We start from the raw sequence: 24,518 nt of genomic DNA on the forward strand, positions 1-24,518 counted from the left end.
GTAAAAACTGTGAGAAATGAGATGGCAATGGTTCAAGTGTGGAACAATCAAAAACATTTTAAATATATACAAAGAAAAGATGTTGTTGCATTCTTTTCCTACCATTTGGGTAGTGCTGCATTCCTCAGAGAAAGCATTTCCGAGAAGCAGAGAGTTTCTGGGCACATGTGTGTGGCACCTGAGCTGGAGGAAGAGCACTGGAGGCCAGTAGGCTCCCCGTACAAATGTGGCTGGCCTCTCCCACCTGTGGCTCCAGCATCACCATCCCTGGGGAAAAGAACAGCCCCTGCTCACCTACAAAGTGCAGCAAGGACATGACAGAGACTACAGCAGCATGGGCAGCTTAACCTGCTTGGATGTTGCTGAGAAATGTCCACACAGATTTCATGTCCACACATAGTAAAACACATAAAGATGCCAGACCTGAGTTCTAACCCTCTAGGAAGACCTGTTACGATCAAAGAGGACTGCTGGTGGGCTCTGTCGTGCTGATGAGCTGCAAAAATATCAAAACCATAAGCAGGACTGTCTTTATCTAAACCTTATGCACAGGAAGATCAGTCTCACAAGCTAACTGTAAATAAAGGATGCCAGCAGCACGCACGGTCAGAGGGGGTTGTTGCACCAAGGATGCAGACACAGAGTGCATTACAAATCACTGAAAGATGTAGAGTTTGCTGCAGACTGGTGCAAACACTTGTGTTTGCAGGATCCAACAGGTTTTGCAGGCTACCACAGTGCATATTAAACAACCTATTCTTCTGCATCTAAATATGGTTGCCAGGTAAATTGACAGTTAGGTCCAAGCCAGAAATTTGTATCAAAATCCCAATATATATGACAAAGTTCAATGAGACTTTTTTCAATTTTTTAAAAAAATTTTATTAATAGTTATGGAAAGAGATGCTAGCTGCTAAATGCTTAAATTTTCAAGGCACTTTCACTTCATGCTGTGCATGTATCTAGGGTTTTGTTCCCATTTCTAGCAAAATTTGAGCCTAATAAAGAGTACTTTAACCTCCATTTATTGCAGTGGCCATCAGCTAGCTAGATCTTTTATTCCTATTGTCAGTGGCAATAAGAAATTGATGACAAAAATGTATATTGTGGCTGTAACTGCAGTGTTATTTATAAACAGCTAGATGCAGAAGAAATGCAATTTAAATTTCATTGTGAGCAATATTCAGTTCTGGAATCTCCAATGCACAATTCATAGCTGCTTAAATTGTAGTCATTACTCTCACACTACAATACACTTTGTCATGACAAAGGGAAATTACTTTTCTGTCAATTACTTCTGCAAGATTAGTTAATTTACACTTGCAAAGGATATGGAGCAGCATCCCAGTTCCATGGAGATGTTTCTCAAAAGCATTTGGCAATTAAAGTTTGGGGGAAAAAGTAAATGAAAGTCACCTTCAAAATGTAAACAAAAGGGACAGTGCATGCATCCCAAGGTGTCATATGCCAGTGAAGAGCAGCAATCAAGAGCAGACCTATCACTGACAAACTGCCAACCTCAGTGCTGCAGAAACCTGTACTGTAAAACCTGTACTGAAAACTGTACTGAGGACCTGCAAGAGGAATGCTCCTCCTCTCTGTTTCAGTATTGAGCAGCCACTGAAATCACTGGCAGCATTTGAAGTCACTGTCCCTCACTACACTATCCTTCTCTTTGGCATCTCCTGCTGGTGCTATTTCTGTGTTTGCTTAATCCATGTCAGAATGGAGATAGCAAGAGCCAAAAATGTGAGGAGGAATGTTATTTTTACTTACTTGCTTGGAAATTCTGTGTGAGCTTTAGCATGGCTGGCTTGGATACCTGCCTGAGGCATCACAGCTCCTGACCCTAACAGCATAATTTAAGGTGTTGAAGTTTTAATGCCGGAATTCCTTGGAGGGGTGATGGAGTAACTGTGTGCAACATTGCCTGAGAGACAACACAATGCTCTTCCACCACACTTGAGAAACTGTTACAGGAAGGTTCCCCCTTCTTTTTCCTTCATTTGTCTCTACACGTAGGTGTGGCACTTAGGGACATGGTTTTGTGCTAGGTTTGACGTTGCTGGGTTAATGGCTGGACTCAATGGCCTTAGAGACCTTGTCCAAACTTTTCCACTAATTCTAGGATCCTATGAAGGAGTGCTGGAGTATCACCTGGGATCCCTCTTGCTAAGATCAGGGGTATTGTAGGCAGGAGGTGCAGCTGTGCCTTGTGCAGCCTGTGAGATGCTCTCAGGGGTGAGGGTGCTGGCTCTGGGCCTGGCGTGACATGGTACTGTCACTCCCCAGCCTGCAGGGATTTGCACCCACATAGAGAGAGCAAGCAGGACCCAACAGAGACAACAAATCTTCTCTTCCCTCCATGAAAATAGCAGAAAGGCCTTTGGAAAATGGGGCATTCAAGAGAGGCCTCAGATTTAGCATGAAGAGTGGGTGGGGTTTTATACCCTACCTCTGCCCTGCAGCCAGGCAGGGTTGCTTAAATCACCTCAAGGTTTGAGGTCACAGGTATTTTTTTGTAAGTGGAGCAGAACAAGTGGAGTGCAGACACTTGTAGCTGTATTGTCATGCACTGCGTGCGGCTGGCACAGCACAGCTTCACCTCTAGGTATTATTGCAATTAAAATGATGAAATAACAACAGCACAGGCATCCTCAACAATGATGTTTGTGTTTAGGCATGTCAGACTATGCTGATACTGATATCCCGATCCTATATTGGCATCACGGCTTTCACGGAGTTTTGCAATGTTCTAAATCCTAACCCCTACCAAATTCCAACAAACACAGTCACAGTCCTCCTTCCTGATACTGCTCTCTTGATACAACAAGGGGCAGAGCATCCTTATCTTTCCTCCCCAGCCTCAGCTGCCTGCAGGTGCTGTTGCTGTGCTTTGGTGCAGAACATTTCAAAGGCAGAAATTACACAGGAGGGAGTTCTCAGCAGAGTTTACAGAATGTTTCAGGGCACCTTAATCATGTGTTATTTCTGTTCCCATTAGATTAATGGATTTGCAGCACTGCTCAGCTCAAAACTAGACTCTCCTCCAGCCACCCATAAAAACATTAGAAAGTGTCTAAAAATTGCAAGTGTTTATGTTGCCTTTAATTATTTTCCATTTCAGTTGCCTGGATTTTCTTTTGAGACACATGCTCTTGATTTACATCAAAGCTACAATCCTACCTTGCACAAAAGATAAATTCATATTTGTTTCCAAGAATTAGAATTAGGTGGGACTAAATTCTGCAGGTTAATAAAAATAGGTATGAAGACATGAACAGAAGTGTAAGAATATAACAGTATGTCCTGGGTTGAAGTATATTCTATCACCATCTTCATGAACTGTTGAAACCAGGTGAGGCAGTGCTCCCTGCCTCCTCCACTCTGGCTTATCTTCTGTTAATGGGCCATCAGCACCTTTGCTACACAGCTCACAGATAACCCCCTCCTGGACTACCTCCTGTTAATGGGCCCATCAGGCCTTATCACATGACTCACCATCCCATTGTGGGAAGCTCCGCCCAGAGGGAGAAACCAAGCATTCCAGCCTGGATATAAGCTGAGACTCTGAACAGCAGAGGGGCGCTTACTCACTGGATTCCCAGAGGACCCGAGCTACCAGACCTTTCTACAGGATCACTGCTTCAGGAAGACCACCTCATCTGGACTGCTTCCATCACTACGCTCAGGTTGTATTCTGACTCTGTCAGTGGTCTTTTGTATTATTGCATCGATTTTATTTTACTTTCTTTCCTTTTTTTTCCTATTAAATTGTATCTCTGACTTGGAGCCTCTCATTTGTTTTGCCTTTAAACTACTACACAGTATAAAGATACATATCAGGGTATAAAGATACAGATTAGAATTTTCAAAGTTTCAGCTTAAGATAAGGACAGACAATATCCAAAATTATTTCTTTTTTCCTTTGGCTAAACTCCAAAATATTAGAGTCAGTCCCACTTGTTTTTTCACAACCAGTCTTTAAATGCTCCCTGTTTAAAATATATTTAGTTCACCTATTTGTGTCACTATAATAACATACCAGGGAAAGAGCTCTTAGCTCTTTCTTTCACAGAGGGACAGAGAGAAACCACATCAGTTTCTGGTTCCATATAATACAAAAACTCTTGAGAAAGGTTGGGGTTTTTTTATGATGTCTAGATATGCCACTCAGACTGCTGTAATTTCAGGACATAATGGAGTGGGCACTAAAGCATCTGGGGTTTGAATGTTGAAAAAGACAGTTGTGGCTGTAAAGGTTGTGGGATCAACAGTGTTTGGGATCCCTCTAATTTTTCTGGATGAAGCCAGAGAGCCTGTGGTCTGGGTTGCTCAGTGGTGCACCTCCCTCCAGTCCTGCACATTCCTCTTACATGTGTGATCCCTACCTTTGACATATGAATACAGCTGGGTTTTTTTTCCCTGAGAACCCACAACCAGCAATTCAATTAAGGTAATTTAATTTGTCTTCAAAACAATGTGTTATGCATTAATTAAAGTAACTTAATTTGTCTTCAAAACAGAGTATTATTAATTTACCCTAAGGCATGAGACACAAAGCACAAAGGGCAAAAAACATCAGAGGTACATGACTCTTACTCATACCCTCATCTTTCCCCTTGACAGCTTTTGTGCTTTCTCATTTTCAGCTTCAAGGAACATTTATGTTGTATTAGCACTAGTCTGTTTTTACAGTGCTTTCCTTTGCCCTCAACTCCCTTCCTTTCACACATTGCTTCTGGACAGCTTCTCTCAGGTGACTCAAAGGCCCCAGTTTTGCAAAGCTTTTATGAGAGTATAGTGTGATACTTCTCAGTCCTGAAAAAACAGAGATATTAGCAGTGTTGTGACCAAGGTGTTATCTTCTAAGTCCACAGAGCTCCTTGACTTTGTGGACTCTTTAATTTGTGCTCAGCTTCTCTTCACTTCTCTTTATGATCATTTTCATAACCCCTGTTGACTAACTGCACAGCAAATAACCTCATCTCAGAAATGCACCTGTGGAAGCAGAACTGCACAGCAAATAACCTCATCTCACAAATGCACCTGTGGAAGCAGAATATTCATTTAAAAAATAAAAATACCAGGCACATTTTTCTAGTTTCCGAGTGGAACTACTTGTTCCACTATTGCTGTTATAAGCTATGTTGTAATAAGAGCCTGTTGCTATTATCAGCAACAAAATGCTACAGAATACTAAATAGTTATAAAATGTAAGATTTTATAAAACTTTAATGTTTTTATAATTAAAAAACTAATAAAAATTTTGTATTTAGGTTGCATACATCATATAAGTATTTTTTAAGATAAACCTTGTGCCCATACAGACAGAATTTATTAAGTTATTTTTGATAAATAGAGTGCTGTTGTTGAGAACGTGCCCATGTAGCAAAAATATATCTGATATGAAATGATAAGAAGTACTTCAAAAGAAACTATTTTAGCTACAGTTCAGCTGAGTCTTAACTTCATCTAATCCCCACTTCAGTGGCAGATACGAACACACTTCATTGTAGGAACTTGGGAAACACCAAAGAAGAACAGGCCTGTTGGCCTTGCTGGTATGTTTATTTCTTGGTGATACTGAATGTTTAGAGATGTGTGTGTTCCTGGAAGTCCTCACAGCAGGTAGCATTTGTAATGAACTCCTTAAAATCTGAACATATCACGTTCTTGTTTGCCCTTCGGAGTAGCTAGGAAACCAGCCTCGCCCCAGAGCCTATCCGGAGCTGTCCCCTTAAGACCCTTTGTAGCTTTGGCAGTTCCAGCTAGCTGAGATGAATTGCTATTGGTAAAAATATCACAGAATTCAGTTCTTTAGCTGCAGCAAGAAAGGTATAAACTGGGTATTTCTGACCAGAAATATCAGTCAGAGCTGGCTCTCCCATTTGAAACAAGGCCAGCTAATGCCTTTGGGATGAATCTCAGGAGATAGGACAGAGCCTGCAGAGAGCCACACAAAACCTCTCCTCTCTGTAGTGCAGGAGCTCTGGACTGTCCTAGTGTGCAGAACAGGGAAAACAAAACGGTTGCAAGGAAGCCCCACCTATAATACAAAATAATCTCATTAGTCTCTCCACGACAAAGACCTGGGAATTATTATGCTGGGTAGGTGGCCATGGGAACAGTGTGGTTATCATCACACAACAGAGACGGAAACCAGAACTTTCTCCAGGAATGGGGAAGCAGCTTCCAGGAGTATCACAGGGAACAGCACTTTCACAGCAAAGAAACCAAGCTTCCTAAAACAACATCACCACTACAGAACACCACAAACATAAAAATTACCAAGGAAAAGCTAAAATCTTTCTGAGCAGGAGGAAAGCAAATAAAGAATAACACACACATTTGCTTTCTTAAGATAGATGTCAAAGGGTCAGACAAGGTATGAAGGCACGTAGCTGGATTTAGCTTCAACCTTGCACAGACTGGAGACACAAAGCTGAAGTTGGTGGAACAAAAGTGAGATTGCTCTGTTTAATCTTTGCTTTTGGAAGAAGCTGGAGGAGAAAGCACAGCTGAGAGCTGGCAGGACCATCCTTCTGCCTGCAACACACACAACTGCTGTAACTCTTTGTTTATCTCCTAGGCCAGCCTGGCAGAGATGGCAGCTGCCTGTATTGAACCACATTCCAACTCTGGTCACACTGGAATGAATCCAGGGTCATGTCACTGACTTCAATGAAGTTATTCTCTATTCATGCTCGCTAGCTGAGAATCTGGCCCATTCTATCTAGGCAGCAATACCTAATAGAGAAAATACAGCCAAATTAAAGGAACAAGAAGAACCAAACTATGTGACATGAAGAGGAAACATTTTACATTATAAGGATTATAGAGGCCCTTTAGTTTAAGGACTTTATCAGCATTTAAAAGACAGTCTGCTGAAATGCATTTCTATATGTGCCTAGATTTTAAGCCTCATTTGCTATTTTAGAAAGTGAAAAGAAAATGTATTGATTTTAACATTATTGAAATATAAATGCTTCAATTTGTTCAACACAGAACACTAATTTATTATACATCTATGAGCAGGACTCTTCTGTTTAGGATTTCCTCCACATCAATTAAGAAGGCCTCTCTGGCCAAAATATGTTGAGTTTCATGATTTTCTCTGTGGGAACACTCTTCTGTTGGTGCAAAATTCAGGCTTGGGAAAAACGCTCTGCTGGGTAAACCCAGGTTGTCCCTGCTGTAGTGACCCACAGAAGACAGAGAAAAGGAATCAAGGTAAGGGAAATTTGTCATCACTGTATTATTTCCAATAAGTTCAGATTAATTCTCAGCAGGGCTTGATGATACAGTATATCTTACTTTAGAGAAGTCAGTGGTGCAACAAAAACTCTGCAACCAATGACAGCAGAGTAGCAAAAAGTTATAGGTTTATTCTAGCAGCTCATTTGTTAAAGAAATACTGACATTTACTTTTTAGTGGGCAATGGATGGAACTGCCTCACTACCTCTTGTACTGTTGGTATCATCCCATTTTATGTGCTCTGACTAATGCAGCAGAAATGCACTTATATGCCAACACCTCATCTGGATGCTGTTTGTGTTGCTGCATGATCTGGAGGCATCCAGACCGAGAATAAGTGGTGATGTATCCATCAGGGATGGGGTTTCTGCTACACCTAGTTAGCAGTAACATGCCACTTACCCACAATTTTCACTTAACCTATGGATTTCACCTGGACTCACCAGAATATAAATTTATAAACTGATGCAACACCTTTGACAAAAAAGAGAAACATGAAAAAGAGAAGAGAAACATGCTTACTTACTAAGGAAAATGTATGTTAAATGGAGAAAGGTGTTGGATTGTTTTGGGTAGCTAGAAAGAGCTGTGGAACAATCCAGAGAGGATTTAAGACAACTTTTTTTTTTTTTTTTTTTCTTTTCTTTTTAGAGCACATATCTCAGCTTGCACTAATATCAAAGTGAATCAAGGAAAGTTGTAGCATATAGCTCTTTTCACACAAGCTTGTATATAATATAACACTCTAGGATGACAGGGGTCATTTTAGACCATCCTGGACAGTTCCCATAGGGAAGTGAAAATATCACAAGCCTGGAGTGGCAAACTTCCTGCTCAGTTTTGGACTCCTGGCCTGGGTATTGACACCTAGAGCTCTCCCATAGAAATTCATTTCATTATTCCTATGCAAGAAAGAGCAGGTTATTAATGTTTCAGCAACAGAAATGATCCTCCTGTGCTAGTGCAATGTATCTGTTAGAATTAGTTCTGTAAATCTGCATCATAATGGACAATATTCTCTTAAACTAATTTCCGGCAATCATCATTAATTGGCCAGCTTTCTAACACCTGGTACCAACAGATTTTTCATCCAGCAAGTGCAGTGCCACACAATGGTAACAGCAGGTTTTTACCTAATCCCTCTCCATACACAAGTAAACATCAAATGTGCCTGTAACAAAAACACACAGACCAACCTGACATTTGCCGATAACTCCCTGGAGATTCTCCCTCAGTACAACTAGTCCTGCTCAAACAGATCTTCCAGTGGAAAAGATGATTTGAAATCATTTCCAACTAAAATAATTGCACTCACTTGAAAAGAACATCCTTCTCTTCCTCAGTGTACACATATATTAGTGCAGCTGTAAATGCAGCTAACACTTCGTGAAGTTTTCCAAAGCAATAATTATTTCATCTTAGGAGAATTCACAACAGCTTGCTTGATAATGAAGTTATGCAGATATATATACTTCATGCAAAGTTGCATAAACACACATACATGCACACACGAAATAAAAATAAAAAAGGGAGGCATTTAAAACTGCTTTTAATTTCCACTCACAGTTTTGAAGTTCAAGCATAAAACTTCTTGCCTTGCATCTGTAGCTCCAAGCTGTCTGTAAAGATAACACAGTCCATCAGATATCCTGGTTTTGTTTTCTTGCATAAAAATATCATCTGTCACAGGCACAGGAGCTGACTTCAAGGACCAGCCCCTTCAGCGGAGCACACCAATCGGGAGACCCCGGGAGCACATGTGGAATGCTGCTCGCCTGCACGCCGGTCACGGCCACGGGCAGCATCTGCTGTGCGGGACACGGCTGCCAGATGAACCCGCGTGTCACTGAAGCACCGCGCTGGAGGTGCCCGGGCGACCCCAGGCCAGCCCAGCCCGGGAGGCTTTCACAGGCCACTGCTCCTGCTGCACCAGCCACAGGGACACCAGAGCCTGGGGCCAGGCGTTGTGACTTGCCCCTTCTGGCGTTATTCTTTAACGCTTTAATTATATTATATTTACCATTATATTTCATGCTTCTTCACTTTTTCTCTCAGTTGTTATTCTAACCCCGTTTAGAGGTTTATATTCCAAACCTTATCCCTGGAAAACCGTGCCTGTGGGAAAGTCCTGGGCATTGAAAGCCCCTCGTATCAGGGGGGCGGGCAGTGCTCCTAACAACCCTTTGGGTCAGCCTCACCTGGGATTTTCCCCCTGTACTGATGCCGCAGGGCTCTCTGCCCACAGGCTCTCTGCTCCTCCTGCCTCTGCCACAGCTGCCCGGTGGTTCTGTGCAAGCTCCCCACACGCAGCTTTGCGCTATGCCTGTCCGCCAGAGAGGTCATTTTCTTCTCGCATCTGTTTAACTTGGCGACACTTAAATGCAAACCGCTTAGAAATCGTACTTAGGAACACAGACCGCCGGCTTCCCTGCTCCGAGCGTGCTCAGCCCTGGCACAGAACCGGGCTGAGAGGAGTGCCCGTCTGCTAATGCGGGTTGGGAGTGCAGCAGGAACGCAGCGCTCAAAGCCAAAAAACTCCGAGAGTACATAGGTGAGTGTGCTGAACTGACATCTCTAGATCTGTTTTCACTCCTGGAAGGGCAAGTCACAACACGCTGGGAAGGGAAACCAGTAAACACACAGTGCAAAATCCGTGCCTTTTCCAGCTGAAGTAAGAGACCTAAAGGCCTTCCCCTCTCGCACCTCTCATAACCTCAGTGCTAGCTTTATTAACTCAGAGTAGCAGCTTTACCTGATCAGATAGCCTGACTTTGGCATTCAGGGTGCAGGTTAGAATGGGCTGGCTGTAATAAATACTCCTGTCTCTAGTCTGTGAATAACTTACTGGTTTAATCAAATTAATTTTGCTTCTAATTTCTAGTTTAGTAGATTGGTAATTCACTAAAAGGTCATTTTACAATGTTTTCCGATGGTGGATTAACCACGCCGGTTAAAAATCTAGACAAAGCTCCATTTTCCACCCTCAGAAGCCACTGGTTTCTCAGGGGAAAAATTCCCACAGAATGTCACTGAGACAGGACGGAATTTGGGCAGTGGAATAAACTCCCGCCGGATTCAGGGTGGAATTTCCCATTTCCAGAGGCTAAGGCCAGCACACCCCAAGCAGGAAATAACTCTCCGTTCGCAAGAGCCAAGAACCTTGGTGGAAGCGCTTTCTTTCATCGGCCGCCGGTGGGGCGGGGAGGAGCCAGAAGGGACCGTCTTCGCCGTGTGGAAAGTCTTTTGCAAATCTGCAACAAGGAGCAAACTCGTTCCCAGTCGGGAACAATTTGTTCAGAGGTTTCCGAGGTGGGAGCAGCTGGGGGAAGGCTGGCGGGAGGTTTTCCTGCCTGATCCTGATCGTGGTTCCGCACCCAGGGCTGGGCAGAGGGGTGGAGTTAGGTCAGCCTGCCTGGCTCTACCTGGGGCTGGGACGAAGCTTGGACCTCTTTTGCTGCTGGAGAAGATGCACTGTCTGGCAGCGCTTCGGGGGGAAAGGCGGAAGAAAAAAAAAGTTGAGCCTTGTAAAACGGGTATTTCCACTGTGTCTGAGACCTTGCTGGGGTGATGTAGGGGAGCCTAAGCAGAAATCTCCCTGTACAGCTAGGGAAGAGACCTGTTCAGAGGCTCACTGGCTTACCACAAGCTTTCACAGGGTCTTTCTTCAATTTTCATTTGTTGGTCCTACACGAGGTCAGACCTTCCAGAGAGACAGTTTTGCCCCATCCATACCCATGCCCACATGTCAGTGACAAGTGGGACCGTGAATCTGCACTGGCACATGGGAGAGCTGCCTGAGCCCTCTGCCTGTGGGTGCCTGCTGTGGCTGCAGAGGGGGTGGTACAGGTCACCCAAATTTGCATTGGCCCTGGGAAAATCATGCTGATAGATGGTGTTTAATGTGCAGCCAAGCCAGCTTTTGAAAGCTAAGCATGCACACACATAAATGGCTGAGATTTAAAAAGTCGCCTTACCACAGCAGTGAGAGATGGACAGTCCTGACATCTCTCTCAGCCTATTTACTTATCAGAACTTTCTTCCCTGCAGAATAGGTGTGCCATCTGTTAATTCCCAGCTGTATTGCATCTCACTGAACTGTCCTTTACTCCCAGAATGTGTTTTTTTTTTCCTCTCCTTTTAGTCATGATTATGCCTGTGCCCTACCAAATTTCTCTCCTCGGTATTTAGAGCCCGCAAATATTTATCAGTTTATCACATTGCCTCTGAGCCACCACTTCACCAAGGTCTATTTATATTTTCCCTCATGAATCAGTTCCTCCAGACCCCCTATTTTTTGCTGCTCTTTCCTGTGGAGTTTGCAGACTTTGTTTGGTTTTAAAAGGCCAGAGGGAAGTTCAATTCTCTTTTCTTTAAAGAAGGGCAATAGCTGGATGAAATTAAACACGTATTACTGAGAATTTCAGGCAAACTTGCATTTGAGATGGCCAGTTCTAAACTTCATACTTGTTCCCTCTTACTTGTCACATTTGTTTGGATCACTAGTGTTTTGTGCTGCAAAACCTTTGTGTCCCCTTTTGTCAAAGACACTTATACATAATTCACTGTCCTGGGTAAATTCATTGACTTGCATGAAGATCCCTGGGCAGCCAGGTACGTGTGTGGGCAAACAGTTTTGTGATTGCAGTCTCAGGATGAGACCTTCAGCGGTACCTAGGAATCCAACTTACACCATTGCCAGAAAGGTGGGATCTTCTGCAGCAGAAATGCAGAGCCCAGGAGGAGCTTCAGCCCTGCCTGAAATACCAGTCACAGGTGGCTGCTGGGTCAGTGGTCACTGAGAAGGTCACACTGGTACCTGTCTCTGTATCTCCCATGCATTACCCCAAGGCCAAAGTGCAAACAGGCGTCTGAGTAAAGAGAAATCTGTTGCAACATCGTGTGAATACAACAAGTCTCTCCAACCTTTGCCACCAGACGCTGCGTGGTTGCCTTCGGCACAAATTGTACTTTACTCTGCTAAGGATCCCACTGGAATCTCACTATGCTTACTAAGACTTAGAGGGAGCTGGAGGAGAAAAAAATAATCTCCAGAGAATTTAAATAAGGTTTGATTACTCATGGGAGCAGCAGGGGAGTGGTAAAATTCTCCTGGATTTGTTGTGAGCCTCTGGCATTGCACCAGACTGCTGTTTTCCAACCACTCTCTTTTCTTGGATGCCTTTAAATCCAAACTGTAACTTTAGATAAGTGAAATTCTACATAGATGATGAAGAATCAGAGGACAATTCAGGGCTGCCCTCCATCTGGTGTATTTTGGGTACTTTAAGGAATTTTGACTCCCTACAGATCCTGGAAAAAAAGTTAAATCGTGCACCTTTTGTATAACTCTCTCCGCCAGGGGCTATTCCCTGTGGGCTCCATCTGCAATGCAGCAGCCAGAGAGAACAAGGTCTGTAATTTTAGTTCAGGTATATTTGGGCTTATTTTTATTCACATGAGCTACAGCAAGCGGTAGCAGGGCTACAGATGCCACTTCAGCTGCCATGTTTACATTAGGGCTGGTTTACTACTCAAAAGCAAACGAAAGCAACCTAAAAACTGACAAGATAAAGGCAACTAAATAAGTGTTTCACAATTATACCTACTTGTCTTTGCAATAGTTTTCATGGTCTTTTGGTTTAGGCCTGTTTTATGATCCTTTTAATTTCATGAAATGTGTGGCATGCTGTCAGTACTTTTTCAGCTCTTGAAATAACTGATAAGCAGTGTTTTACAAAGATCTCATAGCAAGGATTTTTTAATAATACCTGAATTGAATTCAATCCTATCATGTTGCCCTAGAATGATTTCTTAAGAGTGTGAAAATGGGGAAAAACAAATTTCTATCTAAAATTCTTCATAACTTACACCAAGAAAAGGCAAGAATGCCTTCCAGCTGGTCTGATTAATATGTCATATAATGATATCAGCAAAACAAATATTTTTCATTTTTCCCTACATAATTTTAGTTAGGAGCTAGAAGAATCACCCAGGTCATAAATTAATTTTAAAAATAAATATAATTAAATGCTGGACTGCATTTCACTCCCAGAAAGTAAGGTCAAAGTTCTGGTTTAAAAGACTTTTTCCAGTAAAGTTAGCAGTTTTCAGCTGCATAAAACCAGCACTTTGAGAATGAATCCAAATATTCTGACTGAACTTCTGATGGAAACTGCTTATATGAATCAGCTCAACCAGCTCTGCTCAACAACAGAGCACTTGTAACTGTGATAGCACTGTCCAGTTTTCATTAATAAGCAGCTATCAGTGTGGTGAGTCACACTATAAAGCATTTAACAACTGTTCTCATAAATACCATACACCATCTGGTAACTGAATCAAAAGGCTACATGCCAGTTTTACTTTGGGATAGAAAGGTCTGTTTTAAATTTGCACCAATAGACTCAGGGTTAACAGATATTACAAAAAGTTAGTATAGAAACATGTCATTCCACCCAGTTCCCCAAAAGTACACCTGAGAATGAAAAAAAAATTATTCAGTGGGATATTTTGACATTACCCTGTTTGTTCTCATTGCAAGTCAGAATTACAGGACTTGAAATTTTCATTTTTCATATCAAAAGACACCAATTTTTTAAAAAAATATTCTTAGGGAAGATATCTACATTAGGTTTCTTACTAAGTTAGATTAAAATGAAGTGTTCTGACATGCCCAAAAAATGAAAAAAAACATTTTCTTCTGAATTTGCTGGAGTGACATAAAATCCTTTGCTTCATAGCAATTCAGTTTGAGATTTCCACTTGGTGACAACATCACCTCATCTTGCAGGAATGCTGCCTCTTGCCATCATCCCATCACTCAGGCTGGACACTGATTAGGTCACACAAGAAGGCCTGGAAGTCCCCTGATGCAGCTCACTCAATGACAAAGCATGGGAGACTTAACAAGAGGGGGCTTTGGACATTATCACTGCATTGGCGAACACTGCACAGTTGGAATTCAGTTTCTATATAACTCAGATAACTCAGACTGCTGAGGTTTATTGCCCTGACATAGAAGTTAAGGGCATTTTGGTTGGAAAGGGTTTGAATGCTCATAAGATGTGTTAATTAGTCTAATGAAATGTACTTGCCAGAACACACTTCTCCCCTGCTACCCGTACATTTTTCAGTTTCCATTTCTCAGAAATAAACCAATTATTATCTAACCCCTTTCACTGAAGCTGCCTCCAGTCAATTATAGAGTGTGAACTTAAACTGGCTGCACTCCAGAGGTTATAGTGGGAGGGAAGGAACTGTGGGGGTGATGGAGGGACTGAACGTGACTTGAATATCCCACGGGGAGCTGGAGGTGAAGATGTATTATAGAGTATGGCTCCAAAGGGGTAGATATGCAAGAGGTAAGCAGGAACAAATCAATATTTAGAGTATAAAAATAAAATCCTACCAAATGATGCATATCTCCTTTTCTCAAGTCAATGTTAGAAGAAAACTATTCAGAAGTTTCTGTGGGCACAATTTCAGAACAAGGGATACAAACTCCCAGGGGAGGGAAACTTACGTGAAGCTTACATCTGTCCCACTCTGGGGTAACTGTGCCCCTCAAAGACCCAGTGTTGCCTTCTAAATACAAGCAGAAAACTCTACCTTCTAAATGTCCCTGTTTCTCCACCCCCACCCTGTCAGCTGGCCACAGCAAGGCACTGGCAAAAATTTTAAAAAGGAATATGGAAGTACTGAAAACTCTCAATGAGTCTTGAGAACTCATTGGGAACTTCCCTCCAGTTGTGACAAATGCTCCATTGCTGGTGATAACATCTTTCCTTAATTATTAAACTGCAGGCAACGACACTCTTGTGTGTTTATTTTCTGCACTGTTGTTAATGGTTGTTCTTTTCTGTTTCACCAAAGCAACTATATACATTCTAGCTTATTTGACACTGATGGCTATAGCAGTAAGAATTCATAGAATATCTAAGAGATCATCATATAGAACTATGAACAAGAAGGACAGCCTTTTCATTCTCAGATAATTTTTGCACAGCGTAAAACTCTCAGAAGTGGAAGTGGGAGAAGATTCAGAAGAGAAAGATACCCTGTTTCTTCCCAGTCTAATCACAATAGTTCTATTGAAAGCAGAGGTGAGATAAAGTGACTGGCATGAGATCTACCAAAACAGGGCTCCAGTGTGTGTGGGGTGCATACTTCAGCACCTCTGGAGAGCTCATACTTTATATGCTATGATATATTGTTATTCATTATTCCATTTAATGGAGCATTCCTGCTTCTTAGAGCACCAACTTCTTTATCTAGCATAAACTTTCTGGAAATGAATTGTATTTTAAAAAGTCACTTGAACCAATTTAGTTTATGAAGTTGTGTTTCCATTCATCTCCTCCTTGATCATCTCTGTCTTAAAGTAAATGAGTCACAACAAGTGAGACAGTTCCCTGTCATGCCTCCACACACCAGTTCCGGCACAACAGAACAGCTCTGACTCTTCAAACTCCCACCTAAACCTTCCCAGGGATAGACTTTTGGCTTAGTGTTCAAGTTTCTTGAACTCACAGAGCAAGAGTAGACCTGTGGTCTGGAGTTTCATCACTGAGTCCTGGGCTGCAGTCTGTGCTCCCTGAGCAGCAAAGCCCCCAGCCACATATCTTTGTTCTTAGAGCTGAACTTCTAATGCTGTCAGAATCAAACAGAATTCTCAAATCTGTCTGTAACATAAGATCTCCTTGTTCCATGAGTGTATTAAAAACACTGAATTTGCCAGATCAGGCTCAGTCTCACCACCAGTGTGCATATTGTGAGAAACACGTGTCCTTGCCATGCTCTGGGCAGAGATGAACTACTTCTGCCCTTGATCAAAGCAAAAGAAGGGAAAGTGGATGCCTTTAGGAGCATGCCAGCCATAGGTTTATGCATTATGCTTGCCAAGATTGTATGGCTTTATGCTTTCAGCACAAAACTGTGGCATGCTTTTCTCTTTTTGGCAAGTGGACACATCTTGGCAATGGCACATTTTAGGCTTGTGTGTGCTTGCAATATGCATGGAAAAGGTACTGTCCCAACACCTCACATGACTCCTGCAGGAATAATAATCCTATCTTTTTTGCCAGAGGAGCATTCTCAGGAACATATCATAAGGTCACAGAAACATTGGTTGGGAGGGACCTCTGGGGGTCACCCTGCAGCTCTATTGCCAGCACTTGGTCAGGTCACCCATGCTTTTTCTAATTGAGTTTTCAGGACTCATTCCAAGGATGAAGATTCCAGCACCACTCTCATTAGGCTCTCAAACTGTTTCCCAAACTCTCTCCTGAAGCTCTCAGAACACAATCTGTGGCCATTCCCTCTTCTGCAACTGGGCATCTTCCACTTCCAAGAAATCCTTGTGTCTTTGTAATACCCATTGGCATAGCTGTGGGCTGCTATTTCATCACCTCCTGGTGTCCTTTTCACCCTAGACACTTCAGCATCTCCTTCAGGTAACGGGCTTTAGGCCCAAAGCTGGACACTGTTCAGAGGGGTCAGTGCCAAACAGAGGGGATAGTAACAGTTCTTGCTATGATGGCTTTGGTCCCAGCAATGAAGATGAGGAAGCAGTCTTCTTCCTCTGTGATGGAAGCTTAGGCTGGATCATATTTAACTTGGCACCTGGGTCCTTAGGTTCTTTTCAGTGGGGCCAGCCTGACTCAGCCAGCTCTTTCCACTCCGTTCTGGTGCAGGGGTTATTCTGTCCACACATGGGGCTTTGCCCTTTTCCTTGCTGAAAGTGGAATAACCTCTCAAGGCTCTCAATGTTCTCAAGATCATGTTGAACTGAGGCACAGCAGTTGAGTACCAGCTTTTTTACTTCACCTCCAACTAGTGTATTGTGAAGTTTTCCTTAGTCATCTCAGAGACAATTTTCAGTATTTAACCTGTAGTGCTAACCACAGACCTCAACCAGAATTATGGAGGCTTCATGCCTCTGTAAAAGTGGCAAAACTGAGCTTTATCTTAGAAATGTAGAATAGTTCAGGTTGGAAGGGACCTTTAAATGCCCCTTCCAGTCCAACCACCCTGCAATGAGCAGGGACATCTTCAACTAGATCAGGTTGCTCAGAGCTCAATCCAGTCTAGCCTTGAATGTTTCCAGGAATCTGAAGGATTTGCATTCAAGAAGAGAAATGGAAGGAAGTACATAGAGAAGTGAATGAGGGTCCTGGGGTGGGTTTTGTTGATATTACACATTCCGGGACACTCAAGGTCATAGAATCATAGAATCACAGAGTCATAGAATGGCTTGGGTTGGAAAGGGCCTTAAAGATCATCTAGTCCACCCTCCCTGCCATAGGCAGAGTCATTACACCAGGTTGCTCAAACCCCCATCCAACATGACTGCATCTACAGCTTCTCTGGGCAACCTGTTCCAGTGCCTCACCACCCTCACAGTGAAGAATTTCTTCCTATCATCTAATCTAAACCTGCTTTCAGTTTGAAGCCATTCTGCATCATCCTGTAAGAAATTTCTCTCCATCTTTCTTGTAAGCTCCCTTCAGATGCTGGAAGGTCACAATTAAGTCACTCCAAAGCCTTCTCTTTTCCAGGCTGAACAATCACAATTCTCTCAGCCTTTCCTCATAGGAGAGGTGCTCCACTTCCCTAGTTATCTTGATGGCCTCCTCTGGACTTGCTCCAGCAGATCAATCCTTCCTGTGTTGGGGACCCCAGAGCTGGATGCAGCACTGCAAAGTAGAGTAGAGGGGCAGAATTCCCTCCTTCACACTGCTGGCCACGCTTCTTTTGGTGCAGCCCAGGACACAATTGGCATTCTGTGATGCAGCCACACACTTTGCTGGCTCATGTCCAGGCCCTCATTCCCCAGCATCCCCAAGCCCATGGCAGGGCTGCTCTGAATCTGTTCATCCCCCAGACTGTGCTGGTACCAGGGGTTGCCCCAACCCAGGTGCAGCACCTTGCACTTGGTCTTGTTGAGCCTCATGAGGTTCCCATGGGCCACTTCTCCAGCTTATCCAGGTCCCTCTGGATGACAGTCCATCCCTCAGGTGTGTCAACTGCTCAGCTTGGTACCGTCTGCAAATTTGCTGAAGGTATACTCAGGTCATTTGAGTGTTCTTGTGCATGTTTATATGCTTGAATCCTGTAGCTTTTTTTTTTTTTTTTTTTTTTTTTTTTTTTTTTTTTAATGAATTATAATGCTATCCAGAAGTGTGGCAGGGTGCATTAAAATTCCTAATACATTATTTGAACTTTACAATCACATTGAACCACTTCATTGCTAATATACACTCAAATTTTGTTTCAATCCTATTTTCAATATTACTGCAGGCTGCTTTAGTTAGTATAGTAGCATTTATGGAATCCAATAGATTGTAAAATAGAATTGACCTTGTCATTAACGTTGTCTGTCCTAGCAAGTAGGGAATATATTGTTCACAGCTCTTTCCAGTGTCCTCACATAATAAGATCACAGAAAATACAAGCAATTTTTCCTTTAGCTAGAGAGAACATTTCAGGAGAAGATGGGAAATGCTGTCACATTGGTGTTAAAATCAGACTGTGGTGGCCATAAGAATAAGAAATTCTGTTGGGTGAGAGAGAGAAAAGCTGCTTTGTTCTTAACATATCCCTTTCTATTTTACAGGATGCTGCAGAAAGCTCAAATTCTCTCTGTATTTCTTTGCAGCAAATTTGTCAGTAATGCCTTCTGCAGAAAATTTTAACTGTAGAAGACCTTGTACCAAACTTGCACAAGTCAGTACTATTTTTATTTTCCATGCATATGAATTACTGGTGGATGCAGTGGTGACAACAGGATTTCATCATGTGCCTCACTTCAGCGAGGTGATACCGAAATACTCAAGAAATATCTAAAAGTGGGGCACACAGAATTTTTTACAAAACACAGAGCACTAAGAGTATCACTCAACATGAAAAGGAGACAAAATTTTCAAAGGAAACCAGAAGTAACAAGCATGGGGTTTCTATATTCCAGTATGTAGCTTGAAACTGAATATCAGTGGCCTTATTACAGTACAGTTCAGAGCTCTCAGCAATGTGTTTTCTCTTGTACAGAATAACACCTGTCAGACACAGCCTATTGTAGTAAGGAGGGTGTACAAAGAGGGGGTGCTCAGAGAAATGTGGAGTGGGAGATGTTCAGTTCTCACTCAGGTACACATTGAGCAGCAATCACAGCAGCCTGCTCTGTAATCCAATTGCTCTTGATAACTACAAGATTGCTGCATCCTCCAGTCTCCTGAAATAGCCTCCTACCAACTCATTATAATATGACCCATCTGCTAGATTTGTAGAAAAAGGAGATGTTCCATCATCTTTAAACACAGTCTCAGTGCCACGGTCCATGTTTAATCCCTCTCTTGCTCCCTGAGATATGATTTCTGGAGTCCTGGTACTAGGTCTGTATATGCAGTAACAAAGGACCTTTGAGATACCACAAATTCTTTAATGTGCCATTGTTATAGCCAAGAAGTCCTTGGAGAAAATACAGTGGATAAGTGAGAACCACATGAAGTAAAATACAGAGTCCAGCTTGGGTAAAAAAGATGAATATTCCATTTTAAATGGGATGCATTCCACCAGTATGTGGCAAGGCCAAAGTATTTCATTTAGGCGAGGAGTGGTGAGGTCAGCTTTAAAAGAGAATGGAAAGAGAAAGCTAAATCCTTAGTCGATAGAAAACATCTTCTGTGTCTTCTTCTTTTCCCACTGGAGAATTACAAACATGATTTTACGACATCTGCTCAAGAGGATGTCTTTTGATGAGGCACCAATAAGAGATGTCACTGTATCACAACACATTCCGATCCCACGAGCAGCATTTAACCTTTTCTCACACAGGGAAGCACATCCTTGGAGATGCTGTTCTCACCAGGAATCCAGGAATCTCTTCTGGTATAAGCAGACGTGCAACCACCAGCAGTGCTGCTTAGCTCAGCTTGTCCTTTATAGCAGAAGGTTGAGAGACAGCCTCAGGCACGGGTGTTGGCCTTTGAATAATTTGCCATAAGTACAAGAGCACCACCTTGTGATCCCTGAATGCTAGCTGGAGGAGGGGGATGGCAGCAGTCGGCTCCTGCCACCCCCCAGGACTCCTCTGTCCCTGGGACAGCCATCACCGCACAAACCTGGATGCGCTCCCGCTCCATTGCTTACTGCCTTAGCAATGTGAAAGACCACGGAGACAAACATGGGACAACTTACCACTGATATTTGATCTGGGAGAAGATGTAGTCCTGCTAATATTTCCTGGTGTGTGTGTCTGGGAGAAGAACAACTTCCAGTGCAAGCAATCCACCCAAAAGGATGTGCCAGTAACAGAAATAAATCACCTGGCTGCAGCTACAGTCACCAACCAAATGCCCATAGGGCACAACAGGATGTGAGATTTATTAAACTGACCTGCTGTAAACCAGGCAAAATCCTAGGCTATGGAAACAGATTTTTTTTTCTGGGTTTTGTAGTGCTAGGACTGGTTAGACAGCACAGTCTTCCTCTGTGTAGGTGGTCGGCCTTTTGCTCTGTCTTCATTCAGTAGGACCATTAAAATGGCCAGCCCCAAGTTACCAGCTCTTAATGAAAAGACTCCACTTCAGACAAAAAAGAAAGCTATTTTCCAATTTTTAGAAATCAGTACATTCACTCAGAGATGCCTTTCATGTTATAACTAAATTTCCATTGCTGTGAGGAATTTAAAAAAAAATTGTACAAGCTGAGGGTGCTTGTCTGGCAAATAAGGTGTGAAGTTCATATATAAAATAGAAACAGTGCCTAGATGTTATCTGAAACAATATTCTGGGGCAACAAAAATCTGGCCTCAGAATCGTGTTTGCAAAAGAATAGTTGGCAAAGCAACTTAAGAAGTCCTGAAATACTGTCCAGAAATTTTAATTTTTTTAACATATAGCTGTGAATGGAAAAGCACAATGAAAAGCACTTTGCAAGTGCTGGATTAATTTAAGTCTTATTCTGGTAATTATGTTAGGAAAATGAAGGAATCTACAAAATCCAAAACATCACTTCCTACTCATTTACATAGAAAAATTGGAAACCATTTGAATCCTTGCCATATAATTGGAACAAGATATTTTTATAAATTCAGATGGTTAGGAAAATATTCCAAAGGCCTTTAGGTGCCTATGGCATGGATCAAGCAGAATTGAGATGCCTGCATTCAAGGGAGTGAGTCACAACAATTCTGCCCGTGGCATGCATACCTGAAAGGCACCTAAGCTGTCATCAGTAAAGTTATTTAGGCACCTAAAGTGTACTTCTAATGTGCATTCCCAGAGGCCTTCTTATCTTGGATGAGATGAGTGTCTCAGCAGATATTTTGTTTCACGGTGTGTTTAGGCATTCTCTAACTATTTAGTGGGCTGCCTAGAATCCTTTGTTTATTAGGGATGTTACACAACACCCAGCCCGTGCCAACACCACTGAGCTCAGCACAAAGCAGGGAGCTAATGCGCCTGCTGCTATTCCAAAGTCATCTGAAAGAACACCCCTGAGAAATGGTGCCCATCATCTGCTCTGAGTGTAAGGTGAGGAACAGTACCATTACTGGAGGCATCTTCTTTTAACAAAGTTATTCATACACAAGCAGCAATTGAAGTGGCTGTAGGTTTTCAGAGCTATAAACCCCTCTCACTCAGCTGTCAGAAGACCTGAGACAAGGAGAGGGAGCTTCAGACTCATCTCTTGTTTTAGCATTTTCTCTGCATCCCTTTGCTTGGCATCCTGACCATTGTACATCTCACAGTCTGGTGCCTAACTCTTCCTCAGCTGTATAAGTAAGGTGAATAATTCAGAATTGCAAATTTCTGCCTCTGAGGTGGCACTGGAAAGTCAGGTTGGATGTCATCATGCTGGGGTCCCGGTGTATCTGGGCTTTGGTGACATTTCATCCTAACATATGTGATTACAAATCCAAATTCTGGCATCCACTTTTCCAGAAATGCTAAATAAAAACAAGACTACTCTTGTACTGCCATTCATTCATTGCCTGAGATAGTTCTGGAGGCCTTATAGAGCATCAGTATGCATGACATCTCATGACCAAAGGAATAATCTGAAACTTTGAGTTATTACTATTTAAAAAAATAAAAATAACTGCTTTTGAAGGATACCCCTTTTAAGACTAAAAGACCCTAAATGAAGCACCCTAGATCACAGCAATCTTACCAAGTATTCCTTCTGCTGTACAGCAAAATGCCTCACAAGTCTGAAATCATTACTGGGATGTTTTTAGACACTAGGCAGCATGGCAATACTCTCTGTAAATGAGAAATGTTCTAATTATAGAGCAGCAATAGAGGAACTGTAATGGTGAGGACCAAACCTCTTACGTCAGTATCTCAGCACTGTGGCTGGGAAGGACCAAGGGAACTTGTCACTCTGCAGACCCACAGTGAATGTTATAAGCAGCTGAAGGAGGGAAAGAATAGTCAGTTTGCACCTGTCATCTTATCACCTTAGGACTAATGTTTTTTTCACTTTCAGAATTAAGATAACAACTTCTAGAAGAAATGACCAGAAATGTGATTAAAATAGCACATCCATAACAAATGTATTCAGAAATGTAATTAAAAATAGCATATCCATAACAAACAGCTCTTAATGTTGTGAATAAATATCTTCACATCTGTTGGCAGAATTTTTTCTTTATATGAAAACACTTGAAAATTATTGTGCCCCACAACATTGGCTATGGAAAATGTTCCTTTGTTTAGGGCAAGAAGAGAGACACAGTAAAATGAAGATCATTATTTCTTTAGGTATCTACTATAATCATCCTGTTCCCTCTTCACATTTTTTCCTCTTTTTATTTTGGGGTATTTCCCTACTATGGGCCACCATAGTACTATCAAAACCAGCCCAGTGGCAGATGTCCAGCAGCCTGTTCCACCTTCTCACAAAACCCACAGTCCTGAACATTTGCTGCTCGGGACAATCAGGCAGCACCCTGTCCTCCTGAGAAGGGACTGCCACAGGCCCAGGGACAGAGGCTGAAATTAAAGTTACAGCAAACAGAGCTTCCACAGGTACCTGAAATGCTGTACTAATTGTGGCTCTGTGTGTATCCACCTCCCAGTGGCAGCTCTTTGAGCTCTGAAGGTCATGAATGCTCACAAATATTTAGCAGTAATAACCCACCAGAAATGTCAAAGCCAGGAAGTGAAATGTTGCACCCACAATTCTCCATGTATTGTATTTCACTTTCACTAAAGCGTAACAAAGCAAAGAAAATTGCCTCAGAAAAGTTCATTTAGCCAGTTAAAGATGGGATTTTTTTTTGTTTTGTATGATTCTGGCTTATGTGTGTATCCATTTTCTCTGCCTGACCTTTTCCAGATCAGCCTCTGTTGCTCAGAAAATAGGCTGTCTTTTATTCATGCTGGGTTTCCACCCAACATCAAAGAGGTTTGCATATGTGGATCAAGAGATCAAAGGTGCTGATAATCTCCTGAAATCTGCTTGGCTGTGCCATTCAAATTAATACACTGGTAAGAGTTAGCTTCAGTAATTATTATATTAAAGAAAACGGTGAGTTTAGAAAGTTTTGCTTGCAGGGCTTGTTGTCATTCACACGTTTGAGACAAACTTGACTAAGTGTCCCTAATAAGCCTAACTCTCATGTTGATTTCTCTTCTTTAGCAATTGCTGGTACATCTAATTTCTTTCTTAAAAAGTGAAATTGCAAACTAGGAAAAGTTTGCAGCCTGTAAACGGGCACTCTCAGTCTGTTGAGGCTTGAACAGATGCACAATTCATGAACTGAAACTACATGATATAACAACTCAACCATTTATTGACTTGATGAAGCAAACCCTGTTACTAACAATAGGCTATTCAGACCGTCTCTCTATTCTGATAAACACACTAGAACAAGAAAAAAATTGGAATTCTGGTCTTTGAAATACAGATGAGCCCAGTTTAGCTCTTATCATAGATGGAAGACATTTTCTGGTTTATTCTTCAGATAATTTTGAACTTAAAGTTGTTTTAAAAATACTTCTTTAGCTTTACCTAGATAAAGATATTCCAGAGCTATGGAAAAACTTTACGTTGGTTCATATTCTCCATCAGCTTGTTTATTCAAGGTTATAACAAAGTTCATCCCAAAATGATGTCAATAATTAATGGCAGTAAACATCTGTGTTCCTAATACATGGAATAGTTCATAATGTACATGGCTCATATTTAATTCATTCAGTCCAAGTCCTTGAATTAACAAATGGAAAACAGAAAGTGTGGAACAAAATTGCTGCAA

General features: G+C 42.1%; 1 protein-coding gene across 3 annotated transcripts in view; it reads right to left on the reverse strand.

The window, feature by feature from the left end:
• Positions 1 to 8,995, reverse strand: part of STARD13 (StAR related lipid transfer domain containing 13) — a 288,293-nt gene extending 279,298 nt beyond the window's left edge. Inside the window, exon 1 of one of the 3 annotated variants that reach the window (XM_066175991.1) lies at positions 8,823 to 8,995. The gene's annotated coding sequence lies outside the window, so the exon portion shown is untranslated. The remainder of the gene's footprint in view (positions 1 to 8,822) is intronic. The other 2 variants (XM_066175992.1, XM_066175997.1) reach the window with 2 other exon arrangements.
• Positions 8,996 to 24,518: the final 15,523 nt, after the last annotated feature.

Source organism: Chamaea fasciata, unplaced genomic scaffold (assembly GCF_029207755.1).
Source record: "Chamaea fasciata isolate MVZ Bird 193981 ecotype frontalis unplaced genomic scaffold, bChaFas1.0.hap1 SCAF_2, whole genome shotgun sequence".
NCBI lineage: Eukaryota > Metazoa > Chordata > Aves > Passeriformes > Sylviidae > Chamaea > Chamaea fasciata.